At 38.3% G+C, this 6,705-nt stretch overlaps 1 protein-coding gene across 7 annotated transcripts in view; it reads right to left on the bottom strand.

Moving 5' to 3' along the window:
* The window catches only part of Bcas3 (breast carcinoma amplified sequence 3), a 521,107-nt gene that overhangs the window by 468,974 nt on the left and 45,428 nt on the right, over positions 1-6,705 (bottom strand). The gene's annotated exons all lie outside the window — the stretch shown is intronic.

The following is a 6,705-nucleotide window of genomic DNA, read 5'->3' as shown; positions in this document are numbered from 1 at the left end:
AAGGAAGGAAGGAAGGAAGGAAGGAAGGAAGGAAGGAAGGAAGGAAGGAAGGAAGGAAGGAAGGAAGGAGAAGAAAAGAAAAATAGTCTGTTCTGTAAATCTATAAGTTTTGCCTTGCTAACCTATAGAAATATGCCCAGTTCCTGCACAACAGCTTACCATTTCAGAGCACCTATGGTGACAATGCTCTACAATATGCAAGTTTGATTTAAATACTGTAGCAATACTCAAAAGTTATTAGAAATACTTGTTTTAAGAACTATCTGGCTGGGCACTGGTGGCTCATGCCTGTAATCCTAGCTATTCAGGTGGCTGAGATCTGAGGATCACGGTTCAAAGCTAGCCCAGGCATTATAGTCTGTGAGACTATAATCTCGAATAAACCACTAGAAAACCAGAAGTGGTGCTGTGGCTCAAGTACTAGAGCGCTCTCCTTGAGCTGAATTTCTCAGGGACAGCCCCTAAGCCCAGAGTTCAAGCCCCATGACCAACTACAACAACAACAACAAAAAAAAAAAGCTACACAGCCAGCCACTGCCTATAATCCTAGTTATTCAGGAGACTGAGATCTGAGGATCACAGTTGGAACCCAGTCTGGGCAGGAAAGTCTATGAAACTATCTACAGTTAACCACCAAAAAAGCCAGAAATAGAACTGTGGCTCAAGTGGTAAAGTTCCAGCCTAAAGCAAAAAAGCACAAAGATAGCACTGAGACTCTGAGTTCATGCCAAGCCATGGACAAAAAAAAAAAAAAAAAAAACTGAGTGGAGGGGTAGGTCGAGAGAGATGGGGAAGAATGATGAAAGGGTAACAACCAATCAACACACATTACATTCATAAAGTAATTTGTTGAATGGTAACTCCTCTGTACAACTACTTAGGGATTACATTTAAAAAGTAAAAATTTTTTAAAAAATCAGAGAAGGGCTGGGAAGGTGGCTCAGTGGTAGAGCACTTGCCATGCATGCTTAAGGCCCTGGGTTCGATTCCTCAGCACCACATTTAAAAAAAAAAAAGCGGGAAGTGGCGCAGTGGCTCAAGTGATGGAGCACTAGTCTTGGGCTGAAGACCTGAGGGACATTGCCCAGACCCAGAGTTCAGGCCCCACAACCGGACCCCCCCAAAAAAAAAAATCAGAGAAGCAAGGTACTGGTGGCTCACACTTGTAATCCTAGCTCACAGGAGGCTCCGATCTCAGGACCACAATCCAAAGCCAACCAAGGCAGGAAAGGCCATGAGACTCTTATGTTCAATTAACCACCAGACCCCCAGAAAACTGGAAGTAGCTGTGGGCTCAAAGTGGTAGAGCACCAGCCTTGAGCAAAGAAGCTTGGGAACAGTACATAGGCCTTGAGTTCAAGCCCCATGACCAAACGAAAAAAAATAAAGTAGAGAAAACAATGTTATAAAACTAATTTTTAAAAAAATCTAAGAACTTAGATGCAATAAAGGTTGAAAAAAAGTTCAATAGTGAGGGAAGCTAGGAAGATGGCACAGAATCAGAGGGAAACAGAGAAAAATATACAACAGAGGGGTGCCTATCAGCTGCATTGGACATTGATGAAAACAAACTAAGCAACTCAAGGGCAGCAATAGGAGGGAGGAATGAGAGGAAGAGAGGGAACACTAAGCAAAAGGAAAGAAATGTACATATCACCCAATGTGGAAGAAATTAGTCGTATTGTCAAAACTCATAGAATTCACAAACATTATAGATCATGTTAATGACAACTTGCCTTGTGAAGGTTAAAATGTGTTTGTGACTATATCACTATCTCACAATATTTTGAAATTTATGTAATCACTTAATCCCAATAAAAAATTATTTTTAAAAAAGTTCATAGAAGATACAGTGATATTTTAACAGTCTTGCTCAACCAGTGGTATACAACAACAAAAATACACATTAATCTTTCGGTTTCTTTTCTATATGAATTTAAGAGGTAAAAACAATGTTTTCTTCTCTATAAATACTCATTTTGCTTGTGACAATTATTACAAGTGCTTTACTGGTTACAACAACAAATCCTCCTGTACACTTAGGATGAAGAACATGTGAGGAATGCCAGGACCAACTGTGTTACAATAGCACCACCTATCATCAATGAAACATAAAAGCTGTAAACTAAACAGCAGCTAGGAACTTACCTGCAATCTTTCATGGCCATTGTATACTACCAATCTTAATTATACATTTGTTCATTTTAACATAGTTTAAATTTTAGAAAAGTCATAAATCATTAATTATGTTGTTCAATCTTCTGCCAAATGCATTAACTGTACATTTTCTTTTTTTTTTGGAGGGGGGGTTCCAGTCGTGGGGCCTGAACTCTGGGCCTGGGCACTGTCCCTCAGCTCTTCAGCTCAAGGCTAGCACTCTACCACTTGAGCCACAGCGCCACTTCCGGCTTTTTTCTTTCTGTTTATGTGGTGCTGAGGAATCGAACCTAGGGCCTCAGGCATGCAAGGCAATCGCTCTACCACTGAGCCACCTCCCCAGCCTCTAACTGTACATTGTCTAAAATCTAAAAATAACCATTTCTTTCATTATTGAACTCACATATACAAAAGGGCAAAATCTAATGTAATCTATTGAATAGAATTAATTTGCTATTTCCATATACCTAATGTTTGGAATTTTACTGGACTAAAAATAAAAAGAATGGAAAAAAAATAAAAATAGAAATAAACATTTTAAAACATCATATATATTTTTTAAATAAAGTATTTACTAGGCAAAAGATAAGTATAGTCTTTTCTAACATATCATTTCTATTAAGAAAATGAAAAATAAAAAGATAGTATACAAACTTCACCATTGAAATTTTACCTAAGAATAATGGAAAATATTGCTGAGATTTGTACTTGAAATGCTTTAGAGTATTTGAATATAAAATCTATGGCCCTGTACTGTATTTTTCATGTGACATGTCTGCCATTTTGCTTTTATGTCAAAGACTCAATGTTAAAAAAAATAGTGAAACTATTTAACTGAGACTCTATACTCAATTTGCCTTCACATACAACAAAAAGTTGATTACTACACAAATACACAAAAGCTTGATTTCACATAGAAAAACATTTAGAAATCTTAACACACTAAACTCCAGGGAAACAGCTTTTGAAACAAACTGAAAAACTCTTATTTTTACTTTCTATTCTAATCCTTTTCTTTATGTACAGCAACAGATAAGAAAAAATGGAAATAATTAAAAATGAGAATTCACATTCCTTGTGTATTCTTTACTGCTTCTAAGTTACTTCCCTAGAATCCTAACATATAGGCTAGGAAAGGAGAAAGGGGAAAGAGACATTATATACGCTTACAGATATTTGTAAATATATTAAAATCACAATTATACAACATATTGAATCCAGAAGCATGTAAACTATTTTATGTGAGGCACAAATAATCTTCCCAGAAGAAAAATCTCTAAATCAGATATGAAAATTCTACATTAGAATATCATGTTAGAACACAATAGTACTATCTGTATACATACAGAGAGCTTTTGTACATTTCAGAAAAGACACAGAGAAGGTAGATAGCCTTACAGGATCAGCTTCAGCTACCATTCTAAAATGCCTCTAATACTTTTATCCAGTATGTTCACTGATAATTTGGCTTTCAAATAGATGTCAAACATTTTTGAAAGCTGTCAGAGTAGCTCAAGTAATAAAACCCTGATTTCAGTATCTCTGATACTGATATAAATTAAAATTTTTTAAACTTAAGTTGTCAAAATGACTTCCAAAATTCCTAAATAGAGCTCTTCAAAAACAGCAAGGAATCTTAGGGGAGGACTTTATAGGTCCTGAAAAGAAATATAAGGAGCTATATGAACATTTTCAAGCCGTCAATAACAACAAAAACTAGAACTAAAAATCAGGAATATACCAAGCAATATTCCAACTTCCTGGCAATTGTGGTCACTTGGGGAGAAGAGCAAACAGAGAGGAAACCTCTCCAAGAGCTCTGCATGGTCTCTGCCTTTGTTCTTGCTGGCATTTTAATTTCTGATGACAGACTTTTGTTGTTTGGGGCATAAACCGGACGTACCAGTTTGGAAGCACAATAAGGAGAACAAAGAATGATTTGTTCACACTGTAGAAAAAAATCTTCTCCAACCATAGAAAATAGCTTTCGCATGGTGAAAATATGCAAATTACATACCAAACCCAAAAGGAGGCGGGGAATACAAGTTTAGAAGCTCACAACTCAATCTATGGCAAAAGGAAATTGCAACAGCCGAGACAATAATACACATACAGAAAAGTTCTGGGAGAACTATAAGTGCTTTCAGAGAATTCCAAAAGCAAATGAAGGTCAGCAAGCCCTAAGAAACAAACTTGTTTCTAAATTGCTGATGCATGACTGTCTTAAAAAATAAAATCTCAACCTGATACCAAAAGTAATAAAGATAAAGCTCAATCATACCATGAACTACATACTGCATTAAAATTCAAGGATTGTAGTTTGCAAAATATTTTTGGCAAATCTTATTGAAAAATCTGTAACTAAGCACTTAAAACCGCACAAATTAAGCAGTAGCAGTTGCTCACACCAGTAATCCTAGCTACAAGAGCCTGAGATCTGAAGATGGCACTTCTAGGTCAGTTCAGAAAGGAGTCTGTGAGACTCTTATCTATATTTAGCTACCAAAAAGCCAGAAGTAGAGTGAGGCTCAAGCATTAGTGTTGAACAGAAACACTCAGAGAAAGTACATAAGCCCTAAGTTTAAGCTTCAATACTAGAAAGAAGAAAAAAAGTACAAATTGCCAGACCTGTAATCTTAGGAGGCTGAGATCTGAGGATTTCAGTTCAAACCCAACCCGGACAACAAAGTCCAGAAGACTTAATGACTTAACTAAATAACCAGCAAAAAGCCAAAAGTAGACTTGTAGCTGCTGATACGGTACAACACTAGCCTGTACTTCACAAAAGTTCAGGTACAGCATCCAGGCCCTGATTCAAGCCAACACCAAATTGGGGGGAGGGGGGCATTAAAATACAATTTCTCAATCATTTTACTATTAGAGGACTGAGTTGTTTCCACTTTGGGGTTCCTAAGATGTCAAGAAGATTCAACTGTGGGTGCATGCCTCCAATGCACTATGACAAGTTTAAAGACAGCTGGGACTACACAGAGAGATCCTGTCTCCAAAAAAAGTCATAAAAACTGGGGGGAAAATTTGAAATGGAAAAATTACTGTGTTCTTTCAATGTACTACCAAGAGTTCTTTAGAGGGTCATATGCTGATATCTGATTCCACAGGAACCTTCACTTTTTTTCTTTCTTTATTGTACTTACTAGTTAAATTACCACAGTATCAGTTGTAGAAAACTGCATATAATGAAAATTGATTTGTATGTGAATGCAAAGGTGAGTAAAGAGCTGGAGAAAAAAACCTAGGGCATTGAATATACTAAGCAACTGCTCTACCACTGAGTTACATCCTCAGCCCTGAAATTTAAACACTGAAATCCAAGAGAATTTTGCTTGGGGTAAAAAAAAAAAATACAGTTCAGCGGCTGGGAAGGTGGCTCAGTGGTAGAACGATTGCCTTGCATGCATGAGGCCCTGGGTTCGATTCCTCAGCACCACATAACCAGAAAAAAAAAAAGCCAGAAGTGGCTTTATGGCTCAAGTGGTAGAGTGCTAGCCTTGAGCTGAAGAACTGAGGGACAGCACCCAGGCCCAGAATTCAGGCCCTTGACTGTACCCCCCCCCAAAAAAAATACAGTTGAGGCTGAGAAGGTGGCTCATGGTAGAGTGTTTGCCTTGCATGTATGAGGCCCTGGGTTCGATTCCTCAGCTCCACATAAGCAGAAAAGGTCAGAAGTGGCGCTGTGGCTCAAATGGTAGAGCACTGGCCTTGAGCTAAAGAGCTGAGGGACAGCGCCCAGGCCCAGAGTTCAGGCCCCATGACCAACATATATACATACATACATACATACATACATACATACATACATACATACATACATAAAGTTGACTGAGAGAGAGCAAGGGAAGGGGCAACATTGTACAAAAAGAAATGTCCTCTTTACCTGACTATGTAACCGTAACCCCTCTGAAAATCACCTTTATAATAACAATTTTTCAAAAACTAGATACAGTTGAAAACCGGGTACAAGTGGCTACTAGTACTACTACTACTAGCTACTCTGGAGGATGAGATCTGAAGATCACAATTGAAAGCCAGTCTGGACAAGAAAGTCCAGGAGACTCCAATTAACTACCAAAAAGCCAGAAACAAAGCTATGACACAAGTGATAAGAGACTAGCATTGAGTAGAAAAAAATTCAGAGACAGTGCCCAGGCTCTGAGTTCAAGCACCAATACCAGTGCGTGCATGCAAACACGCACGCATATGCGCGTGTGTGTGTGTGCGCGCACACACACACACACACACACATGCATGCGCACATGCACACACAAATACAGTTGAATTGTACATTGCAGAAACATGATTCTAAACCAGGCACTATAATACACACCTGAAGTCCTAGCACTCAGGAGGCTGACACAAGTTTATGCAACATAGTAAACTCCTACATCAAAACAAACAAAAAGGACTGGGAAGGTGGCTCAATGGTAGAACACTTGACTTGCGTGCCTGAGGCACTGGGTTCCATTCCTCAGCACCACATAAGCAAAAAGAAAAAAGCCAGAAGTGGTGCTGTGGCTCAAGTGGTAGAGT

Source organism: Dipodomys ordii, unplaced genomic scaffold, assembly GCF_000151885.1.
Source record: "Dipodomys ordii isolate 6190 unplaced genomic scaffold, Dord_2.0 Scaffold19, whole genome shotgun sequence".
Taxonomy (NCBI): Eukaryota; Metazoa; Chordata; class Mammalia; order Rodentia; family Heteromyidae; genus Dipodomys; species Dipodomys ordii.
This window is presented reverse-complemented; position numbering and strand designations above follow the sequence as displayed.